A 19,230-nucleotide genomic window follows, 5' to 3' on the forward strand; every position below is an offset into this window, starting at 1 on the left:
ACTTTGGGGTATTTATGCAAAGGAAATAAACACTAATTTGAAAAGATATATGTACTCCTATGTTCATTGCAGCTTTACAATTGCCAGGATATGGAAGCAACCTAAGTGTCTATCGACAGATGAATGGACAAAGAGGATGTGGTATATTTCTTATACATACACACACACACACACACACACACACACACACACGGGAATATTACTTGGCCATAAAAAAAAAAAGCAATGAGCTCTTGCCATTTGCAATAACATGGATGGACCTAGAGTATATTATGCTAAGTGAAGTAAGCCAGACAGGGAGAGACAAATATCATTACAATTTCACTTACATGTGGAATCTAACATAAACAAAAGAAGTGAATAAACAAGCAAAACAAAGCAAAAAGCAGACCCATAAATACAGAGAAGAGGTTGCCAGAGAGGAGGGTGTTGGAGGAATGGGCAAGTGAACGAAGGGGAACAGGAGATCCAGGCTTCCAGTTTTGGAACGAATAAGTCACAGGGATAAATGGTACAGCATAAGGAATACAGTCAGTGGTATTGTAATAGCATTGTATGGTGACTGATTATACCTACACTTATGGGTGAGCACAGCACAATGTATACAGACTTGTCAAATCACTGGAACTAATATACACCTGAAACTAACAGTAACATTGTATGTCAACTGTAATCAAACAATGTACCAGGCAGGAAACAACAAATGTTGGAGAGGACGTGAAGAAAGGGGAACCCCCTCACACTGTTGGTGGGAATGCAAGTTGGTACAGCCACTTTGGAAAACAGTGTGGAGGTCCCTTAAAAAGTTAAAAATTGAGCTACCCTATCCACCAATTGCACTACTGGGTATTTACCCCAAAGATACAGACATAGTGAAGAGAAGGGCCATATGCACCCCCATGTTCATAGCAGCATTGTCCACAATAGCTAAATTGTGGAAGGAACCAAGATGCCCTTCAACAGATGACTGGATTAAGAAGTTGTGGTCCATATTTACAATGGAATATTACTCAGCCATCAGAAAGAACGATTACCCAACATTTGCAGCAACATGGACGGGACAGGAGGAGATTATGCTAAGTGAAATAGTCAAGCAGAGAAAGACAATTATCATATGGTTTCACTCATTTATGGAACATAAGAAATAGGAAGATAGGTAGGAGAAGGAAGGGAAGAATGAAGGGGGGTAAACAGAAGGGGGAATGAACCATGAGAGACCGTGGACTCTGGGAAACAAACTGAGGGCTTCAGAGGGGAGGGAGGTGGGGGATTGGGATAGGCCAGTGATGGGTATTAAGGAGGGCACATATTGCATGGTGCACTGGGTGTTAAATACACAAATAATGAATCACGGAACATTGCCTCAAAAACTGGGGATGTACTGTATGGTGACTAATAAAACAAAATAAAATTATTTTTAAAAAAATCAATGTACCAAAAAACAATAATAATAAAAACATTTTGCACTAAGCAATATTAGGCATTTCCCAAAACTGAAACATGTGATAATGTAAATTTTAAGACTTGATTCTTATAATTAAAACTTTCTATTTTGATCAATTATAGTTACATTATTATAAGGTAAGGAATGCAAATGACTGAGCACTGCACCTCATTCACATGATTCTATTTCTAAGAAAATATTAATTTAAATGTTTTGTTAAATATTTGTAAAGAAAACCCTAGGGATAACTTGAATTTGCACTCAAGTAGATTATCAAAGACCGTGGATATAAATGAATCTATATTTCCTCATGTCCCTAACCCCAACCAAATGGATGAGACATGGGTGGCCAATCCAAGACTAGCTAATCCACTGGCTTACTAATCACCAAATGCTCTCCTGTAAATTAGACTCAAGAGTCAGACACAAAGATAATGCTTAAGCTGGAGGCCTTGTAAATTTGGGCAAAGCGATAAAGAAGTAAAGGAAGCTGGTCTGTAAAAGGAACAGGATCAAAAAGGACACATCCACCTAGGAACGTGAATTTAAGAGGCACCATGGGTCCCTAAAGACAGACAAAACAGACCCTATTCCTCCTACTTTTCAGTGCCTGTAAGACATTTGTATTCAAGTACTTGAAGAAGCCTAAGTGGTCCTTTTTTTTTTTTTTTTTTTTTTGGCAAACATGTAAGTCTTTACTATAACCATTTTATACTGCCACGGCTATTTTCATTCTCCAGAAACAACAAAAAACTCTCAAGGTTTCAATTAGCATCTATCTGTATGCAGGTAATTCTAAAAATCTAAAAATGATCTTCTAAGCACTATATGACAAGTATCAGACATCTGGAAATACCTAGCACTATGATAAGCTATCAACCTAGTATTATAGTGTGTTAAAATTAAATAGGTAAAGTCAATAACCATCGCGTAAGTAGCAGAAAGGATATGAGAGCCATTAAGTTAGAGAAGTTTCATGTAGATGAACTCATACCATATGTAGTACCTTTTTTCCCTTGGCTTGATGGTTTTGAGGTTCAATTATGTAAGCATGTATCAATACTTCATTCCTTTGTGTTGCTGAGTAATTTTCATTTACATGGATGTGGTGTATATGTTGTGACACAATTTTTAGAAAGTTATTCACCAGGGGCGCCTGGGTGGCGCAGTCGTTAAGCGTCTGCCTTCGGCTCAGGGCGTGATCCCAGAGTCCTGGGATCGAGCCCCACATCAGGCTCCTCTGGTAGGAGCCTGCTTCTTCCTCTCCCACTCCCCCTGCTTGTGTTCACTCTTTCGCTGGCTGTCTCTATCTCTGTCAAATAAATAAATAAAATCTTTAAAAAAAAAATAAAGGCTCAAAAATTAAAAAAAAAAAGTTATTCACCAGTTGATAAATACTTAGGTTGTTTCCCATTTGGTATTATTACGAATAAGTCCACTACGAACAACAAAAAATTGTGTAGACATGTTTCATTTCTCTTGGAAAAATTCCAGGGAGTGGGAATGTTGAGTCATATGGTAAGTGTATGTTGACTTTTAAGAAAATGCCAAGCTGATTTCCAGGATGGCTGTGTCATTTTTCATTTATGCTTGGAACACGTAAGAGTTCCAATTGCTCCACATCCTCGGGAACACTTGGAATTATCATTTGCTGTTGTTGTTGTTTTTAATTTAGCCATTCTAATCAATGTGCAATGTTATCCCATTGTGGTTTTAACTTGCATTCCTCTGATAACAATGTTAATGACATTGAGCATATTTACAAGTGTTGTCGGCCGTTCATGTATCTTCTTTGATGGAGTGTTTCCTTTGATCCTTTGTCTTTTTGTTCAATTGGGTTGTCTTTTTTTTTTAAGTTCTTTCTATAAGTCCTTTTTGAAATATAATATTGTGCAAATTAAAAATTCAAAACATTTACACAGTAATAGGAACAGTGCTAAGAATTTTGATGTATAATCTCCATTACTATCAAGTGACAAAATAACAAAGTAGAAATATATAAACATTTTTGGTTGGTCCCTTCCCAGTCATATATTTTCTTATTCTCATTCCTCCAGCTATTTTATGTGACAATCGATGTGTTTCTTTCAGGTACATTCTGCTTTTTAAAAATACTTTCAAGTATACTCACATCCTAAGTCAGAGTCTATCTCCTCTATCATTCCCCATTTCTCAGGAATGCATGGTTCACAATAAGTAATACTTAATGATTCAACATACTAACTAAATTAATTAAAAAGAATTTTGCTCGGGGGCTCAAAAAGTCAATAGAGAGAGATTTTAAATAAAGTCAACAGAAAGTCAAAGTAATAAAACTGACATACAAAAAAAGTGATTCTGTAAGAATTTCAATTATTATTATGAGTAAGTACTACTATGCTTTCAATAATCTTTATAGTACAGTAGCTTCTGATCCTGAAGACTCATTTTAGGGATATGAAATGTTGAGTAAGTAAATCAAACTGCCACTACTGAACACAACAGGCAGAAGGAGGGAGTCAGGAAACACAAGATAACAGTCAAAAATCAGTGACCTAATAAGGGAAATTCAGCAAACCAAAACCAAATATTCCATAAGAGAATTATTACTAGATTAAGAACTCAAGGGAAAACCCATCTTCTAAAGTGCCTAGAGTTATACTGTCCAATACAGTAGATACTAGGCACATGTGCCTGTTTATATATAAATTTTAAATAATTAAAATTCAAAATTCAGTTCCTCAGTTGAACTAGTATATTTCAAATGTTTACTAGCCATATTCGACAGCCCAGATTTTTAAAAAAATCTCATCACTGCAGAAATTCTATCACACACAGTGCTGGCCGAGGCTATTCAGCAGGCCCAACTAAAGAGCCTGAAGGAGTTTTATTCTTTTTTTTTTCTTCATATCAACTTTATTTTTTATAATAATATTTCTTATTATATTATGTTAGTCACCATACAGTACATCCTTGGTTTTTGATGTGAAGTTCGATCGAGATTCATTAGTTGTATATAACACCCAGTGCACCATGCAATACGTGCCCTCCTTACTACCCATCACCAGCCTATCCCATTCCCCCACCCCCCTCCCCTCTGAAGCACTCAGTTTGTTTCTCAGAGTCCATAGTCTCTCATGCTTCATTCCCCCTTCTGATTACCCCCCTTTCTTTATCCCTTTCTTCTCCCACCGATCTTCCTACTTCTTAAGTTCCATAGATGAGTGAAACCATATGATAATTGTCATTCTCTGCTTGACTTATTTCACTTAGCATTATCTCCTCCAGTGCCGTCCATGTTGCAGCAAATGTTGAGAACTGTCTCTCTTCGCAGATGACATGATACTCTATGTGGAAACCCAAAAGAATCCACCCCCAAACTACTAGAAGTTACAGAGCAATTCAGTAATGTGGCGGGATACAAAATCAATGCTCAGAAATCAATTGCATTTCTATACACAATGAGACCGAAGAAAGAGAAATTAGGGAATCTATCCCATTTACAACAGCACCAAAAATCATACGTTATCTTGGAATTAACCAGAGATGTAAAGGATCTATATTCTAGAAACTACAAATCACTCTTGAAAGACATTGAAGAAGACACAAAAAAATGGGAAAATATTCCACGCTCATGGATCGGAAGAATTAACATAGTTAAAATGTCCATGCTACTCAGAGCAATCTACACTTTCAATGCTATCCCGATCAAAATACCAATGACATTTTTCAAAGAACTGGAACAAATAGCCCTTAAATTTGTGTGGAACCAGAAAAGGCCCCGAATTGCCAAGGAGTTTTATTCTTATTCAGATTTTTTTTCCTATGAAGGAAATAGAGCATTTTACTTTAGTATTTTATTAGTCTTAATACTCTTAAAAAAGAATATTTATATGTATATTATCCCCTAGGAGGTAACCACAACACTGAATTAAGCTTTATCATTCCCTTGCTATTTGAAAATAATTTTACCAAAACTATGTTTCCCTAACAATGTATTGTTTTGTTTTGCCTGCTTAGTTTTATATGAGGAGAATCACACTTTTTCTTTACACCACTTGCTCTTTTCACTATTTCCACTTACTTTGAAGTTCACTCTCATCCATCTAAATAACTCTGCTATTTGATAAACTACCACTACAACAGAACCGGTTTTATTTAGAAAAGCTAGACCTAAACCAATGAAATCACCACCTATATGTATCACAGCTGTGTAAGTTACAAACAGAAGGCTAAATGTTCCAAATGATTCTCTATAAAACAAATGAATGTTTTTTCATACATTTAACTGCTCATAAACTGAGAAAAACCTCCTTGTGCACCAAAGACAGATCTTAGTTGCTACACATAAATATATCTTTTCTGTTCTCTTTTTAATTTTAGAGCAGTGGTTATCAAAGTAGGTTTCCTCAACCAGCAGCATCAGATCACAGGGGAACTTGTTAGAAAAACAAATCCTCTGCCCCAACCCAAATCCACCGAATCAAAAACTCTGGGGATGGGGTCAAGCAGTATTTGTTTTAACAAGCCCTCTAGGTGATTCTGATGTGTGCCAAAGTTTAAGAACCTCTAGAGAAGTATCTCAACAATCAGTATAGACAAGATGTTAAACACATGTACAAACAAATTTCTAACAGTTAATAACCCAATAAACTCAATTACCAAAAATCGATTATCCTTTTTCTATTTGTTGAATTTTACAAACTTCAGCTTACTCTAAAATATTACATTCAAAATAACTTAATTGGCCAAAACACTCACAGAAAACAACAGTTACCATCTTAACTATATATGTATACTTTTAGTTTACTTTCTCTCAGTCTCCCTCCCTCCTCCTCGCCAATCCTCTCTCTCTACATATATAAAGTTTTTATTCTAAGAGTGTCCAATATTTTTAATTAGCCATTTTCTTATTATGGTCTCTCTCTCTTTTAAACCATACTTCCCATATGCACCTTGGCCAGTTGCCTTTCTTCTGCAAATACCACCTATGTCTCCTTTATTTCTCAACAGGGAGATTTTTTTTTTCCTTGACAACTTTTTAAAGGCTCTGTATGTATTAAGGCTCTCAAACCCACTGTTATACACATCAAATACTTTCCCAAATGTGTACTTTGCCTTTTTAACTTAGATTTATACATAGTTAGGCTTTTTTTAATTAAAAATATTCTAGCATATAAATACAAAATAATATAAAATTCATGTAGCCACCACCCAGATGTTAACGTCTTACCGTATTCATTTCAGACTTGGACAGAATATTACAGATGACAGAATTTTTTTATAAAATAAAATCTTTTCGTATTTTTCCTTTGAGTTTTGTTGTTGTTGTTGTTTTTTAAGATTTTATTTATTTATTTGAGAGAGAGAAAGAGAGAGAGAGAGAGAGAAGGAGATCATGAGCAGGGGGGAAAGGCAGAAGGAGACAGACTCCCTGATGAGCTGGGAGCCCGATGTGGGACTCAATCCCAGGACCCTGGGATCATGACCTGAGCTGATGGCAGATGCTTAACAACTGAGCCACTCAGGCACCCTGAGTTTTTCTTTTTTAGGCTTAGTTCTTTCCTACTCTAAAATCAGACCTATAGCCAAAATTATTTTTTCAGAAATTTTAAAATATGGAAAATTTCAAACATATATAAAAAAGTTTTAAGTATTATCAATTTGTGTCCTACCTTGTTTCATCTGTACCAGGGGTCAACAAACTTTCCATAAAATGCCACACAGTAAATATTTCAGGATTTTGTAGGCCCATGGGTCTCTGTTCCAATCACTCAATTCTGCCTCTGTATCCCAAAAGCAGCCATAGACTGTATGTAAATGAATAAGTGTGGCTATGTTCCCATAAAACTTTATTTACTAAACAGGCTGCAAGCTCAGTAGGGTGTGGTTTATAGCCCCTGATCTATATACCTCCCCACTTCCTCATTTCTGTATTATTTTGAAGACCCTCCAATATAACATTTCATCTCAACTGTAAATACTGCTGTACCTCTAAAAGATAAAGGCTCTTTCTTTAAACATAATCACAGTATCATTGTTACATGAAAGAGTTAACAAAAACTTTTTAATATAAATATCCAGCATTCAAATATATAATCATCTGTTTGTTCACATCAGGATCCAAATAAAGTCCAGGCATTGTGTCTGCTTGATATGTCTCTTCAACCCTTTTAATTTTTAGTAGCACAACTGTAGTGCATTAAAATTATTTCTCCCCAAAAAATTATGTCCAAGACTTAACATCTGATACCTGTGAATGTGACCTTATTTGGAAATAGGGTCTTTGCAGATGTAGTTAAAAATCTCAAGATAAGACCATGCTGGATTTAGAATGGGCCCTAAATCCAAAGTCTAGGGTCCTTATAAGAAAAAGGAGAGAGAAATCTGAGACACTGAGACATAGGGGAAAAGGCTACGCAAACGTGGAGGCAGAGACTAGAGGTATGTTGCCACAAACCAAGAAACATTAGGGTGCCAAAAGAAGCTAGAAGAGGCAGAAGTATACTCCCCTAGAGCCTTCAAAGGGAGTGTGGCACTGCCAACACCTTGATTTTGAACTTCTGGCCTCCAGAACTGTCAGGGAATAAATTTGTTATTTTATGCCACCCAGTTTGTGATAATTTGCTGTGGAAGCCCATGAAACTAATTTACCTATCCAACGGAACTTTTTGCAATAACATAAATGTTATATATCTGCAGTGTCCAATATGGTAGCCACTGGCCACATGTGGCTGTTGAGCACCTGAAATGTGGCTAGTGCAAATGAGAAATTGAATTTTTAATTTTATGTCATTTTAATTATTTTAAATTTTAAAAGGTTTCCCCCTTCACGTTTTCTCTTTGAGATTTTTATGGGGGAGAGGAAAGAAACTGGTAAGTTGTTCTATGACGTTTACTACAGTCTAGATTTTTCTATTATATCTACTTGCTATTATTTAACATCTTCCTCTGCTGTTTTTTCTATAAGTTAGTAGTTGAATTTAGATGTTTTCTCAGACTGAAGTTCAATTATTTTTTTCTGGGGGTGGTGAGCAAGACTACTCCCTGGGTAGTATTTTGTCTTCTATCAGGAGGCAAATGTCCTGGCTGTCTTTCCCTGGTGTGAGTATCCACAATGTTCAATTATATTCCTTAATTATTTAGGGCCTACAAAAATGGCGATACTTTAATTTTATAATTCCTTTCTCGTATGTTAGCTAGAATAGTTTTTTAAGAAACTTTTCATCTACTATTTAGTTGCCCAATGGTACTGATTTTAGAGAAATGACAAGATAAACATTCAAATCTTTCCACTTTAAAAAATAATGATTGGTTTATTGGCATCCCCCACCAGTACGACCAGTCATTTTTTAGGAGTTATTATGAACTCATGTACTTAAATATACATGTTATGTCTTAATCTACTGTAGATATTATCCTTATTAAAGCTCAAATTGTCCCCTTTTTAGCCAGTAGAAAGCTCTTCAAATTGGACCCTGAGTCTTTTTGACAAGACTCCGTAGTCTTTGAAGCTTCCTTATTATCTCGTAAGTCGAGATGTTTCAGGCTTATTTTGAAAATTTCCTGCCTCAAATAGAAGATTGGCCATTTTTTCCAAGTATCTCTGATTACTTTTAATGAGAAATTAATGTGTAGAGACCTTAATGTAGATGCCAAAAAAAATTCTTTAAAAACTGAATTCTAAACTTTTATTAAAATTGTTATCTGCAATTAGCTATTTGTCAGTTAACTGCCATAAATGCTTAGAATTGCCTCATATCAAGTAGCAGAAAACAAAAAGCCTGTTTTTTGTTACTACATATTCTAACATTTTCACACAGATCGTAGAGAAAAGCAGATTTTATTAGGTAATTCAAAATTTTTTAGGATGGATTCTAGTAACTTGAAATCACCAAAATTCAATTATTGCATCATTTATTGACAATCATTAAAATACCTACAGCTCACACTTTTTTTTCCTCACAGTATAGTAGTATGATTATATGCAAAGTATGGTTGCGTGATTATAACCATATATATAATTATATATTTTTAATATAATTTTAAAAGTAGGGTTTACTAGCAAATTCCAATCCATCTTTAATCCTTGCTTTAGACTATATTTTGTCAACTACAGATAAAAGTGTATTTATTACTACTATTTTAAATGACCCATTACCATATTCTAATTATTATTAGATCATGGCCACAAGCTACATGCTGGTACATAAATCCAAATGTCAAAATGAATTTAATCTATTAATCACAAAAGATAGCTATGGACATGTTTTCCACTTGCATGAAAGCTAAAAATGTTTGCTACAGGAGGTCCTTTACTAACATTTTATCAATATTGCAAACATTTTTCTTAAAAGAAAATTTGAAAGAACCTTTACAAAATTAAACTAAATATATTTTAAGGAGGTCACTACTATTTACAACTAAACAGCCGGAAGTCTAATATTTTAGCAAAATTTATATTTAATAAATATATTCTGTAAATGGCTCAACTACAAAAACAAAAATAGCATCTAAATAATCTCATAATATCTTACCTAGCAAGTTTAGTCAATGATAAATTTACTAAGTATCATCCAGGAAAATCTGTGCAAGGGAAGTTGGTATAGAAATGTATGAAATCGGGGCGCCTGGGTGGCGCAGTCATTAAGCATCTGCCTTTGGCTCAGGGCGTGATCCTGGCGTTCTGGGATTGAGCCCCACATCAGGCTCCTCCGCTAGGAGCCTGCTTCTTCCTCTCCCACTCCCCCTGCTTGTGTTCCCTCTCTTGCTGCCTGTCTCTCTCTGTCAAATAAATAAAATCTTTAAAAAAAAAGTATGAAATAAATTCATATATATATATATAGTATGGTTGCTCTTTTGTACTTTGCTTGTGTACTTAAACATACAATCCTAGAAATCACTCCTTATCAATTCACAGAGTTTGCCTCACCCTTTACTATACCTACCTGTATGGTGTGTGGATGCACTACAGTTTAATCACTTTTTTCTGTATTGACATGTAGGTTGTTTCCAGTATTTTGCAATTACAAATAATGCTGCAATGAATAATCTTGTCCATATGTATACTTGTATTGCTGGATCTTCAGGGTAAACTGCCAGAAGTGCAATTGCTGGGTCAAAAAGTAAATGCAGGGCCACCTGGGTGGCTCAGTTGGGTAAGCGGCTGCCTTTGGCTCAGGTCCTGATCCCAGGGTCCTGGGATCCAGCCCTGCCTCAGACTCCCTGCTCAGCAAGGAGCCTGCTTCTCTCCCCTCCCTCTGCCCCTCTCACCTGCTCAGGCTCTCTCTCTCTCTCTCTCTCTGTCTCTCTCTCAAATAAACAAATAAAATCTTAAAAGAAAAAGTAAATGCAAATGTAGTTTTGTTAGATAAAGTTCCTTCTCTCTTTTCTTTTTCCTTCTCTTGTGTTATATCAATTTACATTCTCACGAGCTAGGCACAGGAATGGGTCACAGACATTTTAGTGATGGGGAAAAAAACTTACTATTAGTCCCTACACAAAGGTAACTCACTTCTTTTATAACAACTTCAAATAATTCACATACCACACAATTCACATATTTAAAGTGTACAATTCAATAGTTAATATATTCACAGCTGTGCAACCATCAAATAACCACTATCAAATTTTAGAACATTTTCATCACACAGTACCTCTAAGAAATTCAATCCATTCACAGGCCCTTTCCTTTTCCCCTCCAATCAACTGCCCATTATCTGCCCAGCCCCAGGCCTCGGTAACCACTAATCTATTTTCTATCTTTAGAGATTTGCCTATTCTGGACATTTCATATAAAGGAATCATATAATAATGTGAACTTTTGTCACAGTTTCTTTCACTTAGCATATTTTCAAAGTTTATCTATTTCAAAGTACATCTAGCATGTATCAGTATATATTTTTTTTATATCGCCAAATAATACTCCATTGTATGGATATACAACGCCTTATACGTTGATCAGGTGACAGACCTCTGGCTTATTTTTTGGCTATTATAAATAATACTGCTATAAATAACTTTTGTACAAGTTTTTGAGTGGACATGTTCCCAGCTCTCATGGGTATATACTTAGGAGTGGAATTGCTAAGTCATATGGTAACTCTCTGATTAACCTTTTGAGGAACTGCCAAGCTGTTTTCCAAAGCAGTTTGCACCATTTTACATTGCCACCAATAACATACTTCATCTCTTAACTTGATTTGTATTATTATAAATTGCCACATCACCTTCTATTGCAGCTCTAATAAGAAGCACAAACAAAAGAATTCTGAATGTGATGACATATAATCAGGGCACTGTTGGGCTCAGATTAGTTAACTTTCCTTGTGGCATGACTGATAGAAATATTAATCAGCAATGCATACACAAAAGAGTGCAGGATATAATGGTTGTGAATTAATGCAGAAAGTCTGTATCATAGAGAATATAATAGTTTCTATTCATTCTAAGTACATATGCTTTTTGATATATTCCACAGATTAAACGTCCCCAAAACATTTCTCTTCACACATACATATAATGCATGCTTAAAGCAAAACCACAGTTAAGGAGGACAATTTTATTTAATTGTTGAATAATTTTGGTCTTTCCAATCACCTGACCTTTGCTCTCACATGCCTGACGAATACATTAACCTTGAAAGAGAGACTATGACTTGCTACCAAAGAAATATAATAAGACAGAGTCAGTGAATATTCAGTTTCCTGTAATCAAAAACAGGTTGCTGTAGTCCTGCTGTCTTGGGAAAGCGTTGTTTGTATTCCTTAACAAACAGACGCCTTTAGCCTCTCACAAGCCAGTCTTGGTAGGAGAGACCATAAAGGTTTAAGGTAGGCCCAAAACGGGAAGTAAGGGTGGGAATTCCCACCTCTTTCTGATCTCAGGAATTTGTGGGGAGAAGAAGGGACTGACTGAAGTGGTCAAATGTATGCCCCAAAGTGCCTCAGATAATAATAAACACTTCTCTTACCTTGCCCTGTTGCTCTGGAAGAAGTCACTTCTTGAGCTGTCCTGCACCAAACTGGGGTACAATCATATCAAAATACTAGTATGCACTGCCATCAACAAAGTATGAAAATACCTCTTTTCTCACAGTTAACGGAATATATGTGGTTGTACTTTAAAATTTCTACCAATCTCAAGTGAAAAGTGGCATCTTGGTGTAAATTTTAACTTGGACTTCTCTTATTGTAAGTGAAAGTGAGTATCTTTTCAAAAAAGGAAACATTTTATAGCTTTTTGTGAAAACTGTCCATTTCTTTTGTTTATTGCATCTCTTTCAATTTGGTCTTTTCACCCTCTATTTTTAAACGTTCTTCATACAGGAGGCATATTAGTCCTTTATCTGTGATAGATAATGCAAATATTTTCTTACAGTTTGTATCTTCTATTGACTTTGTTATTAGTGGGTGTTCTTGTTTTTGCCATACAAAAGTCTTACTTTATATTTTTACAGAGTCAAATTTATGAGCCTTTCCTGTTGTTGCATCTAGATTTGAGTCATAGAAAAAACCTTTCCCTATACTCCAATTACAGAAGAATCATCCATGTTTTCTGTTCATATTTGTAGAGTTTCACTCTTTACATTGAGATCTCTGATCCATTTGCAGTTTATTTTTCTGTACGATACAAAGTATGAATTTAATTTTACCTTTTTTCCAAGTGGTTAACCGTTACTTAAAAAGCCCATTTTATCACTGTGCTCTGAGGTGCCAGATTTATCATGTGCCAAATTATCACATCTTCGCATGTCTCTATCTCATTTTTCCTGTTCTATTACACTGTTCTGTCTGCATGATATTAAACAAAAATCTAACTTGCAAAATGAGACAGACTAGTTGTAGTTTAAGATTTCTTCCATTGTATATCTAACTTAAAAAGAAGCTTATACCACATCTATAGTCAGTCACCATTAAGTGGCCACGCTAAAATTAACTGGTCTAATCACATAAAATTGACAATGATTATTTACACTAGTTACGTAAGCAAACTAAGGATGTGATTTACAAATATTACCTTAAAATTTTTGTCCATCAATTAATAACCACAGAGACAGACACTGACTTTGTATGAAGGCCAAAATAAGGTAATTAAATATATTTCAAGTTTTCTTAATTTTAAGTAGTAACGTTTTATAGCTCCTCCACACCTTTCAATACAAATTTTATGTTATTAACAGGTTTATTATTAGATGTAATAAAAGTCATGTAGAGAGATGGTAGTGAAGACTGTAACAGTATATACACTTCTATATTTCTAAAATATGAATCATACTGATAATTTAATGCATTTCACTTTCTCTCCTGCTATCATGAGCTGCCCTTGTTCTTAGTCAAGCCTATTCCCTCCACCTGTGCATTTGATCTATCCTCCTCTCAGCTCAACCAATTCTTCCTCTTCCTCCAGTAACATCAGTTCTTTTTCTCTCTACTAACTCACTTCCATGATCCTATAAACATGTTATATTAACTCTCAAAAGAGATAAAAGATTAAAAACTACTTCTGACCCACTTACCTCTCCCCATCGTCACACACCCACAGCCTCTTTTCTATCTTTCCCACAAGAGCAAAATGCACTTTAAAGACATTACCTACTAGTATCTCCAACTGGATGTCTAATAGGTATTTAACATGTCTAAAAGTGGATTCCCAATCCTTTTTCTAAAAAAATGAGCTGGGCTACTCACAGAGCAAGGTGAACATGAATGCCAGAGGACTTAGATCTCAGTTAACGGACACTATTCCAATCACTGAACTTTGAACCATGATCTTCTTTGAAAAGGTTTTCCTTGTGTGAAAAATGAACTTTCACCCAAGCATCTTCTTGAATTATCAGAAAAAAATTTCAGCTCAACCAAGATAAAATGAATTTTTCCACACTGAGAAACACCCATGGTCTGTTTGCTCCACTAAAATTACAAACAAAATTCAAGGCAGTGCAGCAGGTTCAGCATCTGCCATTTCTTCCAAGATTAAACCTTTCATTGGGTATTTTGAAGGGTAATGATGGGACTATTGGATTTGAAGATATTCTTGACCTATCACAAAGTGAACTAATGGGAGAACTATACTCGATGGTGGAACATAAACTCGGTTTACTGTAATCTGGTGTGCTCTTCATGAAAATAGAGGGGTTGCATGTTGTTTATAGTCATCTTTTCAGTATAATTTGATGTACACAACATTAAAAGTACTGACACGTGAGAATTTTTGCCTAAATAGTATCTGTGGTCATTTGAAATTATTTGGGTCTTTGCTTAATGACCATGTGACAACTGAAAGCACGAAAGAGACATGATTTTAACACGCCCAATTATATAAAACAATAGCCTTCTATGTCTTTAAAAAATTGATGCTACTAAATATTTCAGAACTGTCTACAGGTTCCACTTAAACCTATTATCTGGGTATTCCATAAATTTAATTTTGAGCAATTATTATCAGCATTTGAGTCTCCAACCTTCATTGTAGCATCTTTGAGAATAAACATCTGTAACTGATTTCAGTGGCAACACTTCAAATTAAGTGCAAAGTAAGAGATTTATATTTTACACCTGTTTCAGTACAGCCCATTAATACTCATAAGAATAATACTGGACTTTATTGATGCTATTTTAGAACTGTAGGTATACTTTGACTCTTTCAGATTGAAAAATGTAAGTTCAAAGGTTTTGATTTAGGTCTCGTCTTTAAAGTGAAAAATTAAAGCAACCAGCATATGTTGATTAAAAAAAAAAATTGAACCTACTCCTTTAGCCTTCTCCATTCTCAATTAAGAGTAACACTATTCTTTCTGTTGCATCACTTCTACCTTCAGTATATTTCAAATTTAACCACATGTTCTTAGCCTCCTAACACGTCTGTGCTTTCTACCCTATTCTCTACACAATGACCAGGGTGATCCTCTTATAACATTAAATGAGATGTCATCCCCTCCAATGGCTTTTCAATTCAGTCAGAGTAAAAGTCAAAGCCATGCTGTTGCACTTCCAAATGGCTCCTATTTGTTTCAAATTGAATGAAAAGCAATCTGACTTCTCTTGGTTCGTGTTCTAAAAGTAATATAATGAACAGATCTAAAAGAAAATAATGGAAGCCAGCTTTTTCAATTATTTCTAATTAAACACAAGGCAAAAAAATAGAATCAAAATTATTATTTTTTTAAATTTATTCATTTATTTATGTCATCTCTACACCCAATATGGGGCTCGAACTCATGACCCTGAGATCAAGAGTCGTATGTTCTACCAACTGAACCAGCCAGGTGCCCCAATAGGGATCAAAATTATATTCTCATTAAAGTAACTACATTACTTAAGTAATTTAAGCTACTCATTCTGAGTAGCTCAAAAAATTGCTATTTTTTTTATCTAGCTAAAAGAGAAATTCTTCCACTTAACTAGCTTAATATGAAAACAACACTCACTTTTTTTTTTTTAAAGCAATTCCACTATAGTTACTGTGTTTAAGTTCCTCAGATAAGAGCTCCAATGGATACAGTATGTGCCCTGATACTGGATCTCCTTCTCTCACTGCAGTGAGGCTGAACTGAAAAACCTGCAGTAGTGCCCCTCCCCACCCATCCTAGGTAATGAACATCCTCTCTCCCTTTATGAACTTTTTTTGAACCCAGAACAAGTCCTATCAGTTGGTTCCCTACTTCCTCTCCCATGAACTTGGCCTATTCCCTTATACATAAAACTCAGCAAAAAGCTAAGAATGCCACAGCGGGGAAAGAGGCACATCTGGGCCTTGGCAGACACAGCTCTATCCTCCTCACTCCGTGAACTAGACAGATTGACAAACAGAAGAATGAAAGGAAACCGGAGTTTTAAAAAGGTTCATACAGTAGCCACAAGTTCCAGGAACTGCAAGAACCCATATTAGTAGACTATGCTTCATCCAGTACCAAAGAATGTCCCTGACAAGTATTTAACCTGGCAACTGAATCTCTACTCTCAATAACTGAAAGGGATGATTTAAATATTCTTTATTTTCCTTTACATTTACAAAAAGGCCTTTTCACACCAGAAAAGGCTAGAAGGTATTCAAAAGAATGTTCCTTAGGGCATATTAGAGTTTAATGAAGTAATCACTATCAATAGTTATAAATTCAAATCAACTTAATCCGTTTTATGCCAAAAACATTTGTTATTCACTAAGTACTTGATACAGCTTTAATTCAATTGGTTGAGTTCATATTCAGATACATTTAATATACATAAATCATTTACTTTGTTTTTTCAAATTTTGCTACTATATGAAAGAAAAAAAGTTTACTAAATTGCTTTTAATATCAAAGCCACTTGAAGCAGAAATCACAACAGTCTATATATCTCATAGCCACATATCAAGTGACTGCAATCAACTATACCCAGGGATAAACAGAGAAACAAGCTAGAAAAAAAGCTTAAATAAAGCTCATGCACTCTTCCTCACAAGAGAGGTGAAAATCATTCCCTGGCTTATTTTCAATATACCAACTGAGTCTCTTGATTTTAACAAGAGACTTTCCAACTTACCTATCTCATTAATCCTAATCAGTTTTTAGCAGGTTAGATTATAGAACCAAACAGACTATACAGCATAGTAAAAGCCAAAAATTGCTCGGTCCTGCTAAAAACGGACAAGCTAAGAAATTACTATAGGTAATAGGAAATAAAAAATTAAAATGTCACATATATACATACACAGGAATCAGAAAAAGATTCCCACACAACCAAACAATCCTATCAACCTTCATCATAATAAATATCCCTGTATTAGAGTGAAGTACAAGAAATATTCATGACTATAACCCTGATAAAGCTAGATATCCGGTAAGCTTTAAGAAACAATAAAACTCATAATACATTTTATAAAGATTTTATTCAAAAATGACTAAAACAAAGTGCTGCTTCTTCAAGAAAATTCAACTGAATATAACTTATACTATCACAAATAGTGACAAATGATATGTAAATCCTCAACTGTCAAATCATTTTCTCTATCAGCTAATTCCAAGAGCTTCTTTACTCCACTTGTATTAAGGGAATAATAACTATCCTGTGAATAGGGAATATCCCTAAAGTTTTATCTGCCCCAAAAGACCTTAGGACCCCCGCTAAGGCCCTGGGCATTTCCCCTAAGCCTGCTCAGTAAACAAAAGCAAAAAGCTAAATGTGAATTTTGAACTTAATTATGTACTTTAGATCCTTCTTTAATGAATAATTACTTTTAAAAATAAGGGACGAAGTTCAACATTTCTTGGTATAAAATGCATGCAAATAACCAATGGATTCTTTTTCAGATGGGAGAAAATAATCTTAAATATCTGATTCAGCAGCTAGATTTTATCTTCCTCTTCATTCTTAGATTAGAGGGAGAAAATTTTTTTCAAGTTTCTTTAATACCAAACGTTTTCCCTTTTCAACTAGTCTAAAAAGTAGGAACTGTATTTTGCATTTGCAGACAGTAGCCATGCTTAAAACAGAGTTATCATTTCAATAGCTTCTAATAAATCAAAACGGCAAAACTTCTACTTGGTCCCTGGAACAGCTTTCCTTAAAAGTTTTATCAGCTTTTATTTCTCGGAAAAAGACATAATAGAAGAGAACAGTAAAAGTACCATATGGAAAAATTCAAACAAGTCATCCACAGATGAGGTAACTGAATATAATATAGAAATGACATATACATCCCATTTCCAAATGTGATTCCACATAAGAATTAAGCCCTCGTACCCTAAGTCATTCACTGTATGTACTGAATTAACTTCCCTCCTAGGCATCTAAAATGATACCAGTTATATATCATTCTTGGGAGAATTGAGAAAATAGTCATCCAAATCATTTCTGGGTTCATCAGTGTAGATGAAGAAGCATGGTCAGGAAAAAATCTATACAAATGATTATCCACCCTGGAATCAAGCATTAAAAATAACACAGTATCCTCAAGATAGTACACTATCTACAGTGACTACATATACAACCGATTAAAAGGCTAAATGGTCTATTATTTGAATATGATTTTTTGATCAACATTATTTCAATAAACTAGTTTATACTAGGTCCTAACCATGTGTCGGGTCTTTTCTTAAAAGGCACAAGAGTGCAGGACGCAATTCCTAGCAACAAAAAGCTTATTAAGAAAATAAGTCTAGCACGCAACACAGAAACACAGAAACAAGAAGCTGCAAGAACAGCCACAAGAGCAAAACCATGATGAAGGCTGAGATGCAGGGTGTAGAAAAGAGAGAAAGTTGGTTAGGTTAAATAAGGATCTTGAGAACAGTAGGCAAATCATGGAGTTTGAAGATTTACTTTTGCTTTTTAGTAGTTTTTAAAAAGACCAAATTCTGAACTGAGTAATTTTTAATGATTTTTATCTACTCTGTTTTTAATACCAAAACGCATTAATATTAGAATGCATTACACCACACCGGTTTTTCCAAAAATTGAGACAATCTCAGGCCAGCTAAAACATCACACAGCACATGCTTGGAAACTTATGTTCTTGAAACAGCATACATGTGAAAAGAAAACCTCATATAAATATTTGTTTGGAGCTAAGATTAGCATAGGGGGAAACTCAAAATATATTTGCTTTCAAGTTAAAGCTAAAAACTAAATGCTTATTTTCCTTGTGCTGGCCTACAGTTGTATGCTTACTGCTGACTGGATCCTTTCCTATCAACACACCCAGCACTTCAAAAGACCTGACCGCTCTGCCAAGATTTCTGCCTTGAAAGAGCCTTTGTTGCTATGGCAATCTCATGTTCTCAGGGAACCAAGTTTAGCAGCACCCTATGATACATACATGAACAA

General features: G+C 35.0%; 1 protein-coding gene and 1 pseudogene across 2 annotated transcripts in view; one reads left to right on the forward strand and one right to left on the reverse strand.

Annotated features, from left to right (window-relative positions):
* The window catches only part of TCF12 (transcription factor 12), a 350,911-nt gene that overhangs the window by 290,910 nt on the left and 40,771 nt on the right, over positions 1-19,230 (reverse strand). The window lies entirely within an intron of this gene.
* On the forward strand, positions 14,127-14,529 carry LOC103676786 (annotated as a pseudogene).

Source organism: Ursus maritimus, unplaced genomic scaffold (assembly GCF_017311325.1).
Source record: "Ursus maritimus isolate PB19 unplaced genomic scaffold, ASM1731132v1 scaffold_35, whole genome shotgun sequence".
In the NCBI taxonomy this organism is placed as follows: Eukaryota; Metazoa; Chordata; class Mammalia; order Carnivora; family Ursidae; genus Ursus; species Ursus maritimus.